The sequence below is a fragment of the Vombatus ursinus genome, unplaced genomic scaffold, assembly GCF_900497805.2.
Source record: "Vombatus ursinus unplaced genomic scaffold, bare-nosed wombat genome assembly UNPS02014909.1, whole genome shotgun sequence".
Taxonomy (NCBI): Eukaryota; Metazoa; Chordata; class Mammalia; order Diprotodontia; family Vombatidae; genus Vombatus; species Vombatus ursinus.
This window is the reverse complement of record NW_020954687.1, coordinates 4,921,494-4,944,153: the sequence shown is the minus strand read 5'-3', so window position 1 is coordinate 4,944,153 and position 22,660 is coordinate 4,921,494. Positions and strand designations below refer to the sequence as shown.

Sequence of the window (22,660 nt, the reverse complement as noted above, 5' to 3'; positions counted from 1 at the left end):
TCTAGCCCTCAACATTCTTATCTGTAAAACAAGGGGGTTGGGCTAGATGAGCTCTAAGGTTCCTTTGAACTATAAATCCTGTGATGTCTATGATCCTTTAATAATGTATTAGCCTTAACCTGGTGGGAAACAGGCAAAAATTTTGTATTATTATCAGAACCTATGGTTTTTAATAGATGATAAGGAAATGATAACATGACAACTAAAACATTCCATGTCTTTGAAATAATTATATTGGCATTTATATAGTGTTTTAAAGTGTGCAAAGTACTACATATATACATACATACATATGTACATATATATATATATAAATCTAATATTCTTTGAGATATGTACTACACATGTTATTGAGTCAATTATGCAGATGAGGAAACTGAGGCTCAGAAAGATTATAAATGCATTTCCCAAGGATACACAGCTACTAAGTAGTAAGAGGCAAGGCTTGAACTCTGGTTTTCCTGACTTGAAATCTTACAATCCAACCACTTTTCCAAGCAGGTTTAGCCATAAAGCTCTAACAATTTCATGCTACAAAAAAATCCAACTTTAATTATTGAAATAATACTTCAATGTTGATATTCTTTCTACTATCATAAAACATGAGAATTTAATTCCTTATCTCCCCAGCTACTAATATCTCCCCCCCAAAAAAACCAAACAAATCCTGTATTTGTACTTGTATGTACTAAATTATAGATGTACATATTGTTGCCCCAAAAGAATATAAGCTCCTTGAGGACAAGAATTACTTCTCTTTATCTTTGTGTCCCCAGCACCTCACACAATATCTAGAAAGTGTGAATTAGGTGCTTAGTAAATACTTCTTGATTGAATGCTTAACTAATTAGTAGATGATTTTCTTAAGCTGATGTGGCTGACAAAATTCAACACCTGGCTAGTGATGATCCTGCTCAAATTAGCTAGGCTGGGTCTCAAATTAAATACTGTAGTCAAAACTTTCACGGCTTGTTAAGACTTGCCATAGTTTGGGTTCCCCTAACAAAAAAGAAAAAGAAAAAAAAGGGGAAAAGGATTTTGAGAACATAGGATCATCTCCATCATTGGATGAGAGATCAGACGAAGATCTCTGGGTCTTTGGAATGCATTTTAATTTCAGTATCAATTATGTTTCTTAGGGAGACAGACAGTCCAAAGAAATTAGAAGTTGCAAATTTTGCTTTTTCAATACCATTCCATAGGGGAGGGCAGGTGGTTAAGTATATATCCAAGTGGTCAACCTGTTGGGGCCCTTATATATGTTGCAGCTAATCTACAGATTAATAGTTGTCTGTGTCAGTTCTTTCATTGGTCATTTTATAATGAAAAGGCCTCATCTCACTCTATGCAGTGGGGAGCTGTCCCTATGACAATCTGGAATGAAGTCTGATATCTCTAGAGGGTCCTGTGTCAACATGATGTTAAACCCTTAGAATGTGCAACTTCTGTTTGACATGAATTACTTTCTGATCACATGACCATGAAATAGATTTGGTTTTATCAATGGTTTGGCAAGTATAAAGGTAAAAAGGAGAGAGAGGCTGCTTTCTCTTCCCTACTCCAGATATTTATGTGAGACCCAAAATGTTTTTTCCCTTTTAAATAAATGCCGAAAAGCAAATATAAGTTTGAAAGTAGTAAGAATTCATTAAATTAGTGATTTGATGATAGAAGATGCCTTAAACATCCAATTTCTATTTGGATTTGCTCTACTGACATCACTGTTTCCTCTTCCCCAGCCCATGTCCACTATAAATTGAACATTTAACCAAATTAAAACAAGCTAAATAAGTTTTATTTCACTCTTTCCCATCTCCCAAAGTTTTGTGCTTACTTCTTCTTTAGCTCATAATTGAAAACGATTGCTAGTTGTTCTAGTGAACTAAGAACTGTAATGATAATTATAACTCATAGTTATATTGGCCCTTATAGGTTGTATAGTATAGATGTTATATAAAGCCTGCAATAGCTCTTTGTAGATTGACTTTGATGACCGAGCAAACACAACAGTGGTGCCAAGTACACTATACTGATACTGGGCCCATGAGATTAAGTCCTAAATTTAAGTACTCCCCATGGAGGTAGGGCCTCTGAATCACTCTTTTATGAATAGAGAAAATTCTTTCCATTACACTGTTCATTTGTCCCTAAAAACTCTTTTCCCCCATCACATTAATGGATGCCAAATTCTATTTTTGACCAAAACACTGGGTTCCACAGCCCCATAGACAGATCCAGTATTCTGACAGTTCTCTATCTGCCAAGTCACAGACTTTGGTTGTGGGAAAAGATGATTTAGTCTCTGTCAGAGGATTATGCAGGAGCAGTCTCTATTCTAATCTCGCTGTTCTTAGAGACCACGAGAATGAAACAAAAGGTGTTTCTAGATATCTGAAAATTCTTAAAGGCAAAGAGGGTTTGTTTCTAGGATTAATTCAATAATACATTATTAGGCATCTACTATCTATAAGACATAGAAAAATTGGTACAGCCCCCTTCTTCAACCTCAGTTTATTCATCTGATATAATACAATTGCTGGAATAAAGGTCCAAATGCTATGATCCTACCCAAATGAGTATGTAAGAATGGTACAAGCAAAGTTCTATCAAAGTCCCAAAGGGAAAGTCAAGCAAAGTCAACTTACATTTATTAAGCACACTGTGCTAAGCACTGAGAATACGAAGAAAGGTGAAAACAGATCCGCCTTCAAGGACTCACAATCTAATGGAAGAAACAACATACAAACAACTATGTATGAGATGAATAACGAGAACTAAGAAAGTTTTCTTGCAGAGGGTAGAACTTTAGCTACATCTGAAAGCAAATAGGTTAAGATATAGAAATGAACAGGGAAAGTGTTTCAGGCATGGGAGACAAGAATGGGGAGATAGAGTGTAGTGTGCAAAGAGGCCAGTGTCACTGTATCTCTGAATATGTGGAGGGGAAAAAGGTATAAGAAGGCTGGAAGGATTAGGTTACAAAGAGCTTTAAAAGCCAAAGAGAAGATTTTATATTTGATCCTGAAGGCACCAGGGAACCACTGGAGTTTATTAAATAGGGAAATGATATGGTCAGATCTGTCCTTTAGGAACATCAATTTGATAGTTGAATGGAGGCTGGATTAGAGTGTGTTAAGGAAACCAACCAGCAGCCTATTAGAAGTTTTCTAGGTATAAGGTAATGAGGGCCTGAACCAGGGTGGTTACAGTGACATGTAGTAGAAGGGGGAATATGTTATTTTACGAAGGTAGAAATTTCAGGACTTGAAAACTAATTGGAAATGGGAGGGTGAAAGAGATAATTGAGTATGACACATGGGTTGTGAGGAAGCAGATGGTGACTACGCAGATGCCGATACCCTTAAAAGTAACAGGGATGTTAGGAAGAAGAGAGGGTTAGGGAAGAAAGTGGTATCTCTTCTGGTACCGCAGTGTGAAGTCAGAGGAAAGGACAGATTCAGGGAAAATTTCATGAAAGAAGCTGAATTTTAGCTGGGTTCTCAAGGAAAGAATTTCAGAGGGCAGAAATCGGGGAAAGGCATTCCAGGACAAAAGAAAGATATAAACAAAGGTATTGGAGTGGTAAAAGATAAGAAATATTTGGGGAGTATTGATTAGTTCAGTGTGACCACAGTGTGAGGTACATGAAAGGGAATAGTGTAAAATAAAACTAGAAAGGTTAGTTAGAGCCAGATTATAGAGAGATTTGACTACCAGACAAAGAAGTTTAGACTTTATTTGGTACCTAACACCCCACCAATAGAGATTCCTTTCATTCCTAGTACCTTACAACAGGTAATTTTCCAGATTTGTTTTTAAAGTTTAACAGTAAAAAATTTAGCTTCTTAACAGTACCTTTTGCAAAATAGGTGATGTTATTGTTCTATATAGTATAGGATAGCACCTTAGGCCTGCAATGGGTCTTATAGATCATTTGATCTAGTTCCTTCAATATGCAGATGAGGAAACTGAGGCCAAGAGAGGAAGAATGACTTGCCCAGGGTTACAGAGGAGGTAAATAACAGGGGTTGGGTTTTAACTCAGGTCTATTGATGCCAAAGCTAGTATTTTTTTTCCCACTATACTTTATGGGGCACTTAGGTGGTCTTGCTGAGTTCAAATCCAGCCTCAAAGATTTACTAGCTTAGTGACTTTGGGCAAGTCACTTAACCTTGTTTGCCTCAGTTTCCTCATTTTGTAAAATGAGCTGGAGAAAAAAATTGCAAACCACTCCAGTGTTTTTGCCAAGACAACCACAAGTGAGCTCACAGAGAGTTGGACACAACTGAGGAACAACAATATTATTTTTGCAAAGCATAAAAATAAAGACTGGTAATACTTAAAAAATCTAAGGACTTAATTTAGAGCTCTTCCTCCCTCCAGCCCCCAAATAATTCAATGTTTTGAAGAAATGTGTACCAGCTAATTATCAATTAGCTGAATGAAACAAAATGAGAATATGTGAAAATTACCTGTATTTTTTTTCTCTGTGCTGAATTTCAGGTTTTGAGAAATTAAATACAGAAATAGAGGAATTGGAATCATAGAGAGGTAAAAGGTTATTATGCACAAGAACACAGTGTCAGAGCTGAGACTCTAACCCAAGTCTTCTAACTCCAAATCCAGTGGAGCCATTGTATCTGCACAGTAATGTGTACTGAGCTCACTGGTGTGGATGGGACTAAGTTAAAAAGGAATTTTCAAGTCTAAAAATCTTATACAAGGGAGGCATAGTCAAACTAAAACCTATTTGACAAACAAACTTATTTTGACTTTATGATATTCTGAATGGATATATTAAAATTGACCTTCTCTAGTGCAGTCTTCCCAGGTAATTTATTTATTCACAAAATTTAATCCATTTTATATGACTTCATCTGAAAATATTATGCATTGAAAAGAGTAATATTTTAATCATGAATCATTAAAAGATATTCCTTTTTAATTCTGCTTTAACAAATATGAAAAGTAAATTCTAATTGGAGTTGTCTGTGGACCCATTCAAAAGAGAAGTGTGAATCTCACAAAAGGAATTATGGATAAATAGCAAGAGAGAGACAGATAGACAGGCAGATAGACAGACAATCTTTAAGTAAGATTCTGGTTCAATTAAACCAATCTAAACTCCACTATGGGTTATTTTTTTCATCCAGCTCAATTAAGCCAACACGCAGACCTAGTTTAGAGGACAATTTGGTTTATTTTTTTTCCAGCAAAGGAGAGAAATGAGGACAAATACAGTATATGAAAGAACTGTAAAATGAGACATCCTGACAGATTATAATATGGTGTCTCATCAGATGATGGGATGTTTTGACTACATGACTACAGCAAGGCTATAATTTAAATGCCATTAATGGGACACAAATGTAAGAGCACAGAGACAGAAATACTGCAAAAATCTTTTGTCGTGTAGGCATAATGCAGATAACTGTCCCTTTGATCTTGTAGTACCAACTCTACTATCCAGAAAGAAAACTCATTTCTGTGCTTCCTCTTTTAGATACTGCAAATTTTCTTTTTCCTCTTTTTGTAAGCTGTTCAGTTTTTACTATACAAAAGGCATGGTGGAATTTGTCAGAGAATTATGTTTTTAATGGGCTAATCTGTACTAGTTTATTCCTTGTTTACCTAGTTATGAAGATGTTGAGTCAGATTTGAGGTAATGAATAGAGTTCTGGCTTTGATATCACTCAGACAAGACCTGAATTCAAATCTCAGTCCTGGGACTTACCAGTTATGGGATCTGAAGCAAATTGCTTAAGCTTTACATACCGCAACTCTCTAGAATTTATTCTATTAAATCTCAGACTGCTGCAATCTTCCTTGATGGAACTTACTTAAAAGAAGTTTCCTTATATTGGTAATATCCCAGATCATTCATGTATTTGCAAGGCACAATGCTAAATACTGTGCTTTTTTTAAGGGTTCATTCTGACTATACATCTCTCTTTTGATACATACTGGTTGTGTGACCCTGGGAAAATCACCTAACTCTCATTACCCCAGGTAATGAACACCCTAAGACTGTAATTTATAGAGAAGATAAATCTGCAGCGGTGGAGGAAGTTTCCTCCCTGGGAGTTCCCTATATTACTGAAGTCAGTCAGGAACTCTCCCACACACCCCTCCTTCTCCCCAAATAAGACAATGATTCTTTAAAATGAGTTTTCATGAGGAATAGAGTGAAAGAATGCTGTAACTAGAAGGGATTTTAAAGCATATCTCATATAATATCTTCACATTTCAGATGAAGAATTGGAGACTTAGAGAAATGTTCAAAGTCAGACTTCTTGTCTGGGACTAAAACCTAGATATTGACTCTTATTTCCAGTGCTTATTAGCACAGGGCTTGGAATATAATAGGTGCTTAATAAATACTAATTCACCAATTGTTCTATCTACTGTTTCATGCAGAGTTTAATGATATTGAAGCTGAATAGCAAAAAAAAAAAAGAAGTCTTACCTCAATGTCTGATATATTGTCATTCATTTTCTAAAGGGTGTGGGAATGGTTGCATTCAACAACTCAATGAATATATATTAAGTACTTACTATATAGTACAAGAACTTGGCTAGGTGCTGAGGGAACACAAAAATATAAATATAAACATATATGTATGTATATACACATACATGTGTATCTATCTATCTATATATGAGAAAAAATACTATCCTTTTAAGGTGATTTCAGTATGATAAGGGGAAAGGACAGGTACACCCATGATTATGCTATAAATCAGAGTGAGATTACAAAGGGGACATCCAAGAAACACACTATGAGGAATAAGAGGAGGGAGAAAATAGTTGAATTCTTTCATTTCTTTGTCTATCTGCCTAGAGGCAGCCAGGTGGTCCAGTAGATGGAGTGGTATGCCTGGAATAAAATAGATCTGAGTTCAAATTTGACCTCAAGACACTTGCTGGTTGTGTGACCTTGGGCAACTCACTTATTGTCTGCCTCAGTTTCATCAGCTGTAAAATGGGGATAGTAATAGGGCTATTGTGAGGATTAAATAAGATAATATTTGTAAAGTACAGTGCCTGGTATATATAATAGACACTTAATAAATGTTTTTTCTCTTTCTTGACCCCTCCCCCATCTATCTAAGACATCTATATTTAGCTATAAGACAAGGTTGTGAGAATGTTACATATCTGTCTCCTATAAACTTGATAGCTAAAACACCTTACAAATATATTTTAACTGTTAGACAAATCATAGTTGATTCTACACTGATCAAGCCACTTGGATTTGACAGTCTTCATGAAATGCATATAGTTCATTGACAATAAATGCTATCTTTTAAGAGGAAAATTGTATAAATTTTCATAACAGAGTCATTATTCCTAGGCAAAAACTTAGACAAAACAAAGTAGCCATTGAGATTTACGCTTACTCATGCTGATTCCATACACAGTAGCTCATTGTACCTAACCCATTTGAGTTTATAGGCAGATATATACATATGATCATATAACACTATTTTGCAAACCATAATATTTAGCATATAAAGTACAGGTCAGTTTTTTAGTATATAGGCAGAGATAATATGAACTATATGAATTTTGTAATTTTCATTTTTGAAGAAAACAAAATGGATAAAACTGTTTGCAAAAAAAAAAATGATTGTGGCTAATCAAAAATAAACAAATAAAAAACTTTTCACTGAGACAGGCTCCAAATATTGTATATGGCATTCATTCATCCTACTCTTACCAAATATGTAAATTCCATTTGAAAATAATTTCTTATTTAATTAAAGGATGAGATTTTTTGGAGCAAGCATATATTTAAACACAAAGCAAATTTTTCTACTCTGTCAAGTCTCTTGTTGCTAGTTTGGGGAATCTTAATAATAAGCTTCAACTAAAATCCAGTTTAAAAAGCCTACAGGCAATACTTTTCTATATAAAGGTCTACTGAGTTTAATAACAAATTTCATTACACCATGGCATGTCAAGTCAACTATCCAGCCAATTAGTCAATAGGAACTTAGACCTTTATTTACAATTTTAAACATCAAAAAGTTCTATTATTTTCTGTACAAACCAAAGTTAAAATGGCATCAGATGTTTAAGTAAAATCAAAACTTGGCACTTTTTTCTTTAACCTTTTTTTGCCCTTTCAAGAGCTGTGCATTTATATGTCTGGCAAATTCTTTTAAATCAACAGCAATTGATGCCTTTCCTGTCAATGGTCGAAAGAAATTACTCAATTAATAAGCATTTATTAAGTATCCCCTACATGTTAAGAATTGGGATGTGGTGAATATACAGAGAAAAAAAAATGCCACTATCTCTGTTCTCAAAGATCTTATATTCTATCAAATGAAATGGCCAGCTCTGTAGTCTTCATGGAGAGTCTTGTTTTGGTGAAGAACAAGTACTAGGCTGTAAGCTCTTTGAATGCAGGGGCTGAGACTTACTCATCTTTCTATCTTCTGTAGTAACTACCACAATGCTTTGCTCATAGTAAGCACTTAAAAACTACATATAGAATATTGAAGAGCCATGAAGTAATAAATGATATACAAAGGCAAATTCTCTAGCAGTCCTGAGGAAATGAAAAATACATCAGTGGCAGTTTGTCTACACCTCAAAGCATTGTGAAAATGCTACTTTCTAAAAATTTTCTGTTCCTCTGGATATAGTAAGGTAATTAGGATAGCAAGGAAATATCTCAAAGTTTGAGGCTATATTTCTTATCATATGTCTTTTTTATTTTTTTAGGCAATTGGGGTTAAGTGACTTGCCCAGGGTTACACAGCTAGTGTCAAGTGTTTTAGTCTGAAGCTGAATTTGAACTCAGGTCCTCCTGACTTCAGGGCTGGTACTCTAACCACTGCTCCACCTAGCTGCCCCATCATATGTCTTTAATGATGATAAGTGAGTTTAGTTTAGATAACAGGGAAGACAAACAATCAGGGAATAGATTCAATATTTTATACTGGATTCTGAAGTGATATTCTCTAGCCATCTTAACATCTTTCTGGTTTCCACATGTGCTAATGGTTTGCAAGAATCAGCCTTAGGCAGATGACATACTGAGATTTCAAACTAGCAACCATGGAGCAATAAGGGAAACAAATGGGTCACTACATAAGTAAATAATTATCTTTCATGGTTATAAAACTCCTTAGAAAACTTGAGGGCATAAAGAAAAAAAATGTGCGATATCTTTTGGGTATATTGTGAACAAAATCATGATAGAAATCAAAATGTTTAAGCCCACTAAAGAAACAGCCCAGAAAGTTTTCTGAGGGTGTTAAAAATTCTGCTATATATATATATATATATGGAGCTACATATGCTATATTTTGTGCAGATTATATCTGCCAAACTGGAAGGAATAAGTAATAGTAGGAAGTGAATCAATGAGCAAAAGGAATTGTAAATAATTTACAAACTTTGACAGGTTATGATATTGAAAAAATATTTAATTTAATAACAATGCATACGGTCATCAATTGAGTACTTTTGGTAGGCATTGTGGAGTTTACAAAAGGGAAGGCTTGATGGAGGAGTGGGTATTTAAAATAGACTTAAGGAAGAGTACTAATTAGAATGATAGTATTGGGGGTGTGGAAAAGAGTGTTCAAAGTAGAGAGATAGGTGTGATCAAAGGCAAAGGTAAGAAAGCATTTGGGGAAAGATGAGTAGTCCAGTTTGGCAGATGTGTTGAGTGTATGAAGGGAAGTGACAGTAGATAAGGCAGAAAAATGTAGGTTGAAGGTAAGACATAAATAAATGAGTGAAAATATAGTCTAGAGAAATTTAATAATAAAAATCTATTGATTATTTTTGAACAGGGTAGTTACAAAAGGGAAGTTATGATTTAGGAAGATTTACCTAATAGTTGTGTTTAGGATAGAGGAGACAAGTTCAATTAGAAGAATATTTTAATAGTCTAAGCAAAATGTAATGAGTGCCTAAACTAAAGTTGGTGGCAGTGGGAATGGAATGAAGGAGACAGATCTAAGTGATATTGTAGAGGAATAATTACAAGGATTTAGGGATTAATTGGTTATGGGGGGTGGGGAGATTTAAAGTATGGGACAAATAAAAGATTACATTAAGGCTTTAAGTCTGGATGACAGGGAAGATAAATCTCCACTAATATCTAGAAAAGTCATAAGGAAGGACAAGTTTTTTGCTTTTTGTTTTTTTTAATAAGGAATATAACATTGGGCATGCCAGGTCTGAAAGAAGGCTAGTGTGGCATCTACATGAACATGAAGCAAACAGTTATGAATCTGGGTATAGGAGTAATGGTCTTAGACCTGGAAGTTGAAGCAATGAAAATAGATGAGATCACCAAGAAAAATAATGTAGAGGCAGGAGTATAAAGGATACAATAGTGTCAAAGACTAAACCTGGAGAATGTCAAGTTGTAGGGGGAGAATGGCATGGAACCAGTATAGACAGAATGAACAGCAATAAAGGGAGGAGAAATGAAAGAGTGAATTGTCTCAGAAGTGAAGCAGTCATTTCCAAACAAAATCGATACACAACAGAGTTAAATAAGTGGATGATTCAGAACAATGAAGATAAAAAAAACAGCTATTGGGTCTCATTACTAGGAGGTCACTGGTGTACCTGAGGAAAGCAGTTTTAAGAGAATGCCAGAAATTCAAGCCAAGTGTCAAGGGACTGAAAAGTGAATAGGTGGTAAAGAAGGGAAAACAGGAATGACAGATACTCTTGCAAAGTTTAGAGGCGAAGACTGATAGAAGAGTTTCTGTCAAGATAGGAATAGCTTGAGCACATTTTAGTTCAAAAGGGAACAAATCCAGTTTACAGAGAAAGATACAAGATCCAGGAGCAAAAGAGGGAGAGGGTACTCTTCATGAATTAAGAATCTAGAGAAGGCAACAGGGAATGAACCACCCAAAGGGAAATGGAAAAAAAAAAGAGACAACTATTATACTGGGCAGAAACATTGCAAAACATTGTAGGGAAATGTCATGGTTTTGAGGAAGCAAACAAACAAGAAAGAAAAAAACAGGAATTGGATCTAGTTATGACCAAAATGTTAATAATATGACAAGTCCATTTTCCATACTTAAAAAATAGAAAAAAATAAATCTCACAGAATTTGCTTTACATAGTCCACATTTAGTGTCTGAAAAACTAATAAGTAAATATCATGGGATATACATTAAGTTTACAAGAAAAGACAAAAAAAATACAACATAAAGAATTTTTTGAAAGATACAGTTTTCCTACTAAAATCCATTTGACTTTTCTAAAATAACTCATTTGAAAAAGAAAATGGCATGTAGGAAATAAGATAAATAATTAAGCTTAACTAGTTCAAATACAAATAAAATATGTTAATCCATCATTCGTTTGTCTTGATTTTTAAAAAATGCCACAGGAGCCTGGATAAAAAGGTTTTGTGGGTTTTATCAAATCAAAAGCATTTGCAAAATCATTTCAGACATTCAATGGACCCAAAACACAGCTGGGTTTGTCCATCTCTTCATCATTATGCTTATTACTTCTACTAAAGGTCTCTTTTGATTTCAAACAAACTGATAAATATCTGAAAGTCTCTGTTAGCTATGATACAATGTGGGCAAACATAGAGATCAATGTTTCCCAGCATACTTTGGTTTCTATTTTAAATGACAAAATCATATTCCAATACATAATTTAGACTTGATGATCTTTTGAATGATAAGTTGATCACTTAAAAATTTGCCATAAAAGAAGAGCTCATCAAATAACCTGGCTAGAAGAGGGCAATGACAAAAATGAGCTTTAATTCATTATCATTGCATTAGTCTATTACATTCACACTCATAGGCATGCCAAGAGCCTTGGTGGGATGTTTTGATACATCTGGGAACATCCCAGCACACACAACTCACCCTCTACATACACATAAAACTTGTAATGGAATTCTTTCTCCATAGGAGGAAAGGACCATCTCTTAAACATTAATCATATTAAGGCTTACACATCACAAAGTATAGATTTGTGGAAATAATCTAGCTCTTTCTAACCCCAAAATCTGATTCCTCTGAAACTGTTCTCTATTATTTTCTTGACAGATCAAGATGGCTGCTAGTATTTTTTCTCCAGTGGCCAGAAAACTGTTGTGATGATTAGGACTCTTCATTAAGTAGAGTTTGTTTCCTGATTTAGGACAAGCACCCCAACTGTTACAGTAGCAGTGGGTTTACAGATGTCAGCACTACATGAATATTGAAGTAATAGCAGGAAGAGGGGGTTACAATTCTGTTATCATAGACTGCCATCTCTGTTGACACTAATGGCAAAGACTTGAATGTTAGTGGGGTAGAGATATGCATTCTGAGCAGTGGGACTAAAGTTCTCTGGTATGTAAGTAGGGACATTTTGTCGAAGTGAATGCTTCCAGAATAAGTCTATCTAAAGATATCAGTATGGGGAGCACCAAAGGGAGGAGATAATTTTAAAACTGCCTTACTTGTTTAGGTTTCATTTAAAAAATCACACCCTGCATCTGAATCATCAGCAACTTCTTGTTCAGTTAGAGCCAGAACTCTATAACAACATTAACTGTGAGCAAAAAGAAAGTAGGTCACGGTTTAATACTGATGATATCAGGAATCAGTTATGTATAAGGCAACGGCTAGCTAATGGTGAATGGAGTACAGGAGACCATGAAACATGATTCCACTGTATTCTCCAAAGTGTGATTTCTTCTTTTACCAGCCCAACTACATTTCTTAAGGACACTTTAAAATTTCAAAAGACTTTCATTTAATATGGAGATTATAAGCTCCCATTTAGATGTCTGAATCAAGGTACCAAGTTGCTATTCATGACAACACATATGTGAAATTTAAAAGGATTCAGTCTTCTAGTACCCTACCCATTCATCCTGTGCCTCTCAACAAATACATCAGAACAAAGTCTGTCCACCAAAGCCTCAAGTTGGTGGTGAAACTTCAGTCTGCCTCCCATTCTACTATCCATAAACCCACATTACTAGTAACTTGTTATACCATATTGAGCCAAGATGCTTGATAAATGATGGATGCCTCCACAAACAAGGAGTCTAGCAAATTACTGTAACATAAAAATTGGAAGTAGTAGTCAGTTCTCTATTCTTCCCTTACACTCAGGGGTTCAAGGTTTATGTCTCTCATAGAAGAAAACAAAAAGACAGGCTACCATTTTTTAAGAGGTAGGAAAAAATGTCATGGAATGACAGGTACGAATAGGGACAGAAGGATTTCTGATAGTGCAAGGAAAGGAATTCATGGCTTAGAATTGCTGCTTGATATAGTGAAAATTGCATACTTGAGAGGCAGAAGTCTAGGGTTGAATCTTGCCTCTACCAGTTACACCAGCTGTAGGCAAATCCTTTAAACTCTCTGAATCTCTATCATCATTGAAAATTGGGATAATATTGCTTGCAATACTCACAGGATTGCCATGAGGATCCAATGGAATAATGTAAATAATATGCTTTGTAGCCATAAAAGAATTCTTAAGAAGATAGAGAATATATATAAAGTGCTTTGGAAATACCAAGGAGCTCTATAAGTATTAGCTATTACGCACACACACACACACACATAGACACACCACATACACAAATACACACATTTATGTATGCATAAATATATACATGTATGTGCTATTGCTTTCATTTTCTTTAGGTTCCAGAATGTACTCTGTATCTAACAGGGCATAATGAATATTTGATGTGATGAATCACAGCAATTGAGTAACTTGCTGAGAGCACCAAAAAGGGGTTTTCATCTTTAAACATTCCTGAAAATATTACTTCTTGGAGATTAACCCTTCCTACATGTCTTTCTTTCTAGTGGAGAAAAAAACTCAAATGAACTAAACAAGCAGTTCTCTAAATAAATCTGTAGAGACCAAAAATGTCTGCTTCAGTAACTTTGTGTTAAAAAAAAATAGTAACACAGTACATCAGTTTAATATGTCTATGGGAAAATTTCTTGTTCCATTTAAAAATGTTTCCATTAAGACATTTTATTACTTTTCAAATTAATTTACAATGATACGTTCCCATGTACATCTTTCCTTCTTTCATCTTAATTATGTATTATATTATTTGTTATCAGGTAAAAGAGTACAGTTATTTAAACAGCCCTAACATATAAAAATGAAGTCACTTTACTCTTAGCCTCTGTACTCCCCCTAAAAAGAAAAAAAAAACTCACCAAACTATATTCACAAATCTACTGTGTAATTCAACTGCCCCAAGTTGGAGCTATCTACACTTGCTGGAAAGTCTTAATATCTAGTCTTCAGTCATATCCATCTTCATGGTTAAATTTCTTATCAGTGACTGGGAGGAAATGGATGCACATCTGCTCAAAAATTATAAGTTACTGTCTCAAAAAGACAACCCCATGCATCTTGTTCTTTTCATGGTTCCAAGGGCAATTTTTAATATGTTTGAATCTGTAGGAATGTGTATTCAAATGGAAAATAAGAAATTCCTGGCTTCAAATATGACATCTGAATGCCTTCACACAATCTTTTGGATGAAAGATGACCAAGGGAAGAAATACTAGTTCAAAAAGAGATATCCCAGCATTTGTGAGAACTTTTGATTACTGAGGCAACTGTATTTCTCATCTTCTAGTCTTTACAGTTCTTTACCTCCCACCAAAATTTTTTTTATTTTTTTTTAAGTAACCACGATAACTTTTTAAAAAATCTTTATGAGGCTCCTATCTGGTTAGTTCTCTCACTATCAAAACATCTGAGACAAAGAAAATAAGCCTTATATTAAGAGTTAGTATTCTCTCTGCCATTCTACAATTGGAATGATTTCCAAACAAATTCTGTTGATTCCTAGCATTTCAGCTACAGGGTACTCACTCAGGTCATCTTTAATGCTGTTTTTCAAAGTTCTGTTGTATTGTTTTATTGTTTATTAATATTCTATGGCCACTTTCAGGATATGATGTTCTTTGTTAGCTATGTGGAATTTTTCCAAGACAAAGTCAATGGAGCTAACATTTATAGAAGAGCTTAATGAGAGATAGAGTGCTTGCTCCATAGCTATTCTTTCTAATAGAGTTTCATAGTGTGGTCATTTTAAAGGCTGCTTGTCAGGAATGCTCTTTTGTATTTAATTGTTAGGAATTTAACTCTCCCTTCTGACCTCACCCCTCAAAAAAAATTCTTAAAGCTGATAAGAATATTTTATTACGATCTGTCAGAAAACTTCCAGACTTTAATCAAAGTCAAGTGAATTCTTTGAGTTGATTACATGATCTACTTTTACAGTTTTCAAAAGTGACACAAAAATATGAACCCACATTCAGGGCCTCTAAATCTGGCATGATGGCTAGTATTTCAGATGTGGAACATACTATGAAAATTACTGCAAAAACATGCACACCTATAGGATTTATTCTCTACTTGGTTCATGAGAAAATGCTGGGCAAAACTGCTAAGGAGAGGAACAAGAAGAGATACTGCTACCAAAAGTAGAATAATTCTGAATATATTTAACACAAGATTAGAAAGAAAAGGAAAAGAATCTAATTAAATAATGTAGTAGACATCATGGATGGATGGAATGGAAGCTAGAGCTGGCCTCAGAGTCAGAAACATCTAGGTTCAAGTGCTGTCTCTGACATCTATTAACTATGTGAACCTGGTGTAATGGGGGTCTACACCAGGGGTGGGGAACCTGTGTCCACAAAGCCACATATGGCCCTCTTTGGTCTGTGAACTTTGGATTCACGGTGCTTGAGGACATAGAGGGCCACATGTGGTCTGGAGGCTGCAGGTTCCCCACCCCTGCTCTAGAGCACGCACAGATGACCCAGTACAGCATCCCTCCATGGAGGTGGGCTCTGCAGGAGCAGTATCATATTTCATGGTCTGTTGACCACATTGGTTATTCAGACATAGATCTTTTTCCAAATAATTTATAAATTTACTTGAAATTTATTGACAGCAAAATTATAGTGAATAGTCCAAAAATGGAATAGGCTCTTTAGGAACCTCTTCCAGGGGAGTTATGATGAATATAAGTTGCTTAGAGAGACTGTGGAGCATCCATGGATATTCTGTTACTGATCATGATCAGCTAGCCTCACGATGAAGAAGAATGCCCATTCATTGGCTTTGGAGGCATTCAAAAAGGCCTGTCATACTTGGGTTACGTCTTTTTCGCAACTTGGGCTTTGTCTTATTGTCTTCAGCTGCACTCTGGTGATGTGCTCCTTTGCTCACAACTTCTGGTGAAATTCAAGTCTTTTCTCTCTGAGTTCATGTGGTCTAACAATGGGGAGAACACTCTAGTGGGAGCTATAGCCAATAGCAATAGAGAAGAAAAACCCCAACCCCTTAGGGGCAGATTAATAGGCCTGGTTCTGGGAGAGTGACTGGGAACATGCATACTCCTGGGCAAGACACTTAACTTTTAAGTTTTCCCAGGCAGTTCTCAAAGACTAAATGTTATAGACTGGATATGGACTTGTACCGATACAGGGGAAGACAAGGGGAACTCCCTTGTACCAATGAAATCTCAAGCCTGTCTTCACATCCCGTCAAAAAAAAAAGTCCATAGTTCCAAGAGAATCCTGTGAACCTGGCATAGAGATGCCATTCCTTTAGAGTGTTTCTCAATTGCCCTTGTTGAAAATTTCTGAATCAATGTATTTACTCACCTACTGGTAGAAGGACCCTAACAATCTAGACATTCCTCCCCCTCTTCAGTAGTACTCAATTCCTGACAGTTTTCTGGAAGAAGAAAGCAAATTTTTCTTCCATTGTATGTCCTGTCAATGCCTCTGAATGCTTGCTTTTTTTCTTTACTTCTTTAAAATATTCCTGCTTTAAAGAGACACTGTTCGGAAGATTGGTTAACACTTCTTCATTAATGGAAACTAGTAATGACCTCCCGCTTTGAACTCTCCTATAATCAATCATATATTTTATGATCTATTGACCACATCAGTCATTCAGGTCAGATCTTTTTTCCAAATAATTTATAAATTTACTTTATATTTATTGATAGCAAATATTGATATATTTATTTATTGATAGCAAATTGACAATGAACAGTCCAAAAATGAAAGGAGTTTGTGGGTTCCCCATCACTTGAGGTCTTTAAGGAGGGAATGCCATTTGTTTTTAAGATATTAGAGGGAAATTGCTTTTCAAGGTACAAGGTGGACTAGATAACCTCTGGGGTTCTTCCCAGTGCTAGGATTCTGTGATTCTACTAAAGAAGGGGGAACAAAACATAGATTGGTGTGTGATTCAAATACGTTGCTTTTTATTTTAGTAGGTTTTCTTGTGCCATCTTCTCTAATTTGGGACTTACAAGTTTAAAAGAGTGAATATAAGTAGGGGAAAAATCAAAACTTCTTTTTCTTTCTCCACCATTTTCTCCTTGAAGTAGGCATTGGATATCATTTAGACATCACCTGGTAGCTGAACAGTTGTCAGCTAATACAGTACCACAAGCAGTGTTGAAAAGTCTCTTTCTTGTTCAATTGTTTTCAGTTGTGCCTGACTCTTTGTAATCCCATTTGAGGTTTTCTTGGCAAACATATTGGAGTGGTTTGCTATTTCCTTTTCCAACTCATTTCACAGATAAGGAAACTGAGACTTGCCCAGGCTCACACAGCTAGTAAGTATCTGAGGCCAGAGTTGACCTCAGAAAGATGAGTCTTCCTGGCTCCAGGCACTCTACCTACTGTGCCACCTATCTGCCCTGAAAAATCTCTTAGAAGATGATTAGTTCCCTTCTTTAAAAAGACAAAACTTAGAAGTCTGAGTTAAATCCTCTCCCTTCCTTTTTTACTCAACTATCCCTTCTTTTAAGCCCAAAACAACAACAGTGGAGTGCTTTTTTCCTAGGTCAGAGGCTATGGTTCCTCAGTACAAAGCATAATTAAATCCCTCTCCCCTTCATACTATCTTTTAAGTGATGGGATATATTGGCTTCTGGAAAGGACTAACCAGTCCTAATCAACCAACATCTTCTTTACTGGGAAACAAGATCTTGAAATCATTCACTTGAAGTGAGTCTGCAGCTAATAAAGCAAGCCACATTATCCTTTCCATACAGAGAACAGACACCAGAGACACAACTTATTTTTCACTCCTTCCTAAACTGTCTTTATAATTTGAAGGCTAAGAACTCCTAGTCAAAATATGTATTTGATCTCCACAATATGTTTGAAGCTAACCTCAGTCTACACAAGTTCTTACAATGCCTCAGAAAATGAAGTGTCAAGAGTCACAAAGTATTTCTAGGTCACTGTGGCTAGAGATACTATCTTTCTGGATGCTGTTTAAAAAGGAAGCAAAAATGTGGAAAAGATAACAAAATGAAATAATGGTCAGGTGCTGACATACATATTTATTTGACTAGGTGAATACAGTCATGAATCCCTCATTCTTGAAGTTCTGGTTTAGAGTTTCACTGAGTCACACATCATTCAGCTGTGTCTACTAGATCACATATAAGCAGATGATACACAGCTGTACTTCCAGTTCCTGCGCATCCTATGAAGCAGACTGACATTTTATCTAATTATCTCTGTGATGTTTAATCATGGATGTCTTCATGGCAGTGGGGGGGGGTGAAGGGTGAGAGAGGAAACCACACAAATCTGATATTCAGAGTTTTGGCTGTCTTCAAATTGTAATGTGGAACAGAAAAATTACAACAAATTGCTACTGATGAATCCATTAAAGCTCCAGGTAAAGATGCTGAGAGATAGCTTTTTTTAAAAAAAGTTATTTAGCTAATATAATGCAACGTCTACACGCACTGTATTGTGGGATGCACTCTTTTTAAGGTGACGCTTTAAAACATGGCAACTGAAGATGTAATTCAGTTAATGATGGTTTTTAACTTAAGTGGTATCTTCAAAAACGCAAACTAAAATGAAATCTACTGGACTTCCGCTGGCTTGTTGCTTAAACTGTAATTTTTACCATCACTTAGGTGTGCCTACAATATTCTGGGAAGCAAACATATGTTTTAAAAAGCAACCAAATGGTGAATAAGGCAGTAAATGTCTATTCTCAGTCCCCAGGTTTGCTCCTGAAGGTTTTATCAATATGTTTCAAACCAAGAAGGTTTATCACCTTTCTTATTTTAAATGTCTGTATTAAGGGTTATGACTTTATGATGATGGTGATTTCTTACTACTATTTATGAGATATAACATTATCACCCATGGAGAGCAAAGCCCCTTTTTTCAGGAATTATGATACCTAGGTCATCTTTGCTCCATTTTATTACATTCCCTAGCACCACCTCCACTGGGAAAAGCCCTCCACATCATCTAAAAGTTTACAGTAGATGAAGCTTACTCTTCTTTTTTACAGGATTTCTTTATTACCCTAAAAATCACAGGAGGCACAGTACATTTTCTCTGACTCTACCTCTATCTCTCTCTGTCTCTGTCTCTGTCTAGCTTTCATTCAAACTCATACACACACACACACACACACACACACACACACACATGCATATGGATGTAACTGAATTTTTAAAAGATTTTTTTAAAATCTTTTTTTCATAAGTAGACCATGGCCTGGTTGTTGTACTACACAATCTATTTTCATTTTTGTCTCTTTGAGTATGCCCTCTAAATTTCATCAAAACCAATAGAATCTACCTATAAAAATATTTTTCCAGCTCTTCATGATAATAATATTTTTATGAAGACAGGTAGATGGTACATTGGATAGAGGGCCGGACCTGGAATCAGGAAGCCTGGAGTTCAAATTCAGAATCAGATAACTACTAGCAGTATGAACCTGGGTAAATCTGTTAACCTGTCTTCCTCAGTTTCCTCATCTGTAAAATACAGATAATAAAAGCACCTACCTCCCAGGGTTTTTCGGGAGAATAATGCACTTCTGCAAACCTTAAAGTGCTATATAAAAGTTAACTGTCGTTAATATCATAACTGTTATTATGGTAAACTGACAGGTGATATGCTATCATTTATTGTTTTTGTTTCTGTCTTTCTAGATCACATTCTTAAAAGATGTTGCTGGCCTATCTAATGAAGTGTGGAAAGGGCATATTCTATCTCCTCTCCTAGACATCCTTTTAGCCCATCTTAAGGTGTTGTGTTGGTTACAAGGGCAGGTGTTTGTTCCCAAACCAACTCTAGAGGAGCTAAACTAGGATTGTGCTAATTTATATGAATGTATGTAGGTGCCTAAGTTAAAAATTGTCTTTATACACATAATGCATATGCATGTTGAAAGCCAGTTTTCAAGTCCTTGAATGCATCCATATAATCATGTATATTCTATTCCAATGTATATCCATAAACATTATTGTTAAAAGGTAAACTTCTTGAGAATAGGAATTGTTTCATTCTTTGCTTTTGTATCCCCCGGGCCTAGCCCAGTGGTTTGCACAAAGCAGGTGCTTAATAAATGCCTTTTGATTGATGGATGGATTATTCATGGTTAAAATGGGGAAATTTTAGTGTGCATGTATTTTGATGGCTATAGTTTCTCCAATTAACTTCCAATCAACAAGCTTCTCTTAAAGGAATCATATGCTATAATGAGGAGGAAAAGCCTGCTACTGACTAATTATGTGACCTTGTTCTAATCACTTAATCTCTGTGTTCCAGTTAAAGTATGTATAGAGTCAGAGGTTGGACTACATGCTTCCTTTAAGGTTCTTTCTGACTCCTAATTTCTATGAATGTATAAATTCAAATAGAAATCTGCAATAAAGAAATCAGTATAAGGAACAATGAACCTGGAAGCAAAGGACCTAGATTTGAGTGTCAGCTGTGACCTTTACTGCTCTAAGACTCAGTTTTCTCACCTGTCAAATGGGGATGATACTTGTACTATTACTGCATGGGCCTGTTATGAGGAAAGCACATTATAAATTGTAAAGTACCTCATCAATACGAAGAATGTGAAATTTTCCTTGTATATCACAAAAATATACAATCTGAATTAAAATTAGCTCTCAGCTGATACCACTCTCACAATTCAAAATTAATTCTATATTTGGAGCAAGTTCTTCAGTTTCTTACATATTGATTTCCACAGTGATTCAATTTCAAGTCTTTTAGACAAAATTACCCCTTTGTACATGAGCGGTTGTCTAAATCATTCCATACAAGAAACTTCTTGCTCGAATTCTAAAACATCCACATTGCAAAACGAACAAGTCAGTGGCTGGGAGCACCCATTCTCCTTTCAAACCATGGCCCTCCTTTTTGGGCATGTTCTTTGCGGGTTAGCAGTTACCAGCATGGAACAGTAGTCAAAGGCCTAGGAATTACTGCTAACTCAGCAAGACAAACCAAGTGAGGGATGGAAAAGACCAAAGCATGAAGTAGATGGGCAAAAGCAGGAATAAAGAGGTAAGTCTGTGACAACAAAGAAAAGCAACTGGCTTGGGGGGGAGGGAAAAAGGGAGGGAGATAGCAACAGAGTCAGCTAGCAGTGATTACATCTTAAAAATGGGGGGCATTATTTGCTGTGAGGTTTTGTTGTGTCCTGTTTTCCAGACAGGGTGCTTAAGCAGCCATATCTTTAAATTGCCTGTCTATAACAGCTGCTTCTGCTACCACCACGGAAAGAGAAATTATATCTTTCAATCCTTCATTTTACCCCTCTTACCTATAATCCTCTAGTTCCAGTCTGTCTGACCACTTGACAAGGCTTTTTTTAATTAGTGCGGCTTTTTTGAGGGGGGGAGGGAGGTGGCTTTTAAATATGCTCTACATATACGGAAGAGTAGACAGCCTTGGAAACTCTTGATGAGAAGAAAAATATCCTGCTGGGAATATAAAATGGCAAGCAGAGCATGGAATAATGATTCTCATAATTGAGATTGTCATGTGCCTTATTAGAAGCCATCATTTACCTGGGGGTCTGGCTTGGTATATGCTAAGATATTTCACACATTTTACATAAGGGGTTTTTCAAAGTCTCACTGATTTATTTTAGCATCTGTATTGTTTTGTTAGGGCCTCCAAAAGGCTTCTAGGTTTTCTTTTGAAATTGCAAAAAAAAGTGAAGATGAAAGCTGTCATTCACATCCAGGGTTGCACTTGGTGGCACCCTAGATACTTATAATAACTGCCCTGATGAGACAGTTGGAGCTTTTTACAAGTGCCAGGCTCTTTTAATGGGTATTTAGGAACCTGGCTGCTCCATCACCCAATGGATGTGGCATGTACTTGATGAAAGGCAATAAACAACATTAATTATGAAAGATATCTGTTAACGAGGGGAAGGAAAGAGACAGATTATTCATCTATGTGTGTTGTGATACAGCCTTTCTTTGAAAAGGAGACAGAATAAAGCATCTTGAGGTAGGTAGTTTAAGGAAATGGCTCACCTGAGTCATTTTCTGATTTTCAGCACAGCTGAACCTTGGAGATCTCACAACACTTCAACAGCTTCTGTGTAACAGGCATGGCTCGATGTCTTCAGCTACCTTTGTCCTCTGGTTGGCACATTTATTATGATTCCTAAACAAAGCAAAATAAAAAAAAAAAAGGTGGGTAAGAGTTAGAGATCAGGCCAAAGCTCAGGAATGGCTAAGGAAATAAGCTCAAATGGATGCTGGTGTTATGGTGGTGTCACTGAAGGACTCTAACTTTTCTTTTCATAGATTCCCCATTTTCAAGGGCTTCTTATGGACCCATAA

General features: G+C 35.9%; 1 long non-coding RNA gene across 3 annotated transcripts in view; it reads right to left on the bottom strand.

Moving 5' to 3' along the window:
* LOC114029009 overlaps nt 1–22,660 on the bottom strand; it is a 96,122-nt gene that overhangs the window by 31,464 nt on the left and 41,998 nt on the right. For all 3 annotated transcript variants that reach the window (XR_003567438.1, XR_003567437.1, XR_003567436.1), the window contains exon 2: nt 22,349–22,481. This is a non-coding gene — a long non-coding RNA (uncharacterized LOC114029009). The remainder of the gene's footprint in view (nt 1–22,348; nt 22,482–22,660) is intronic.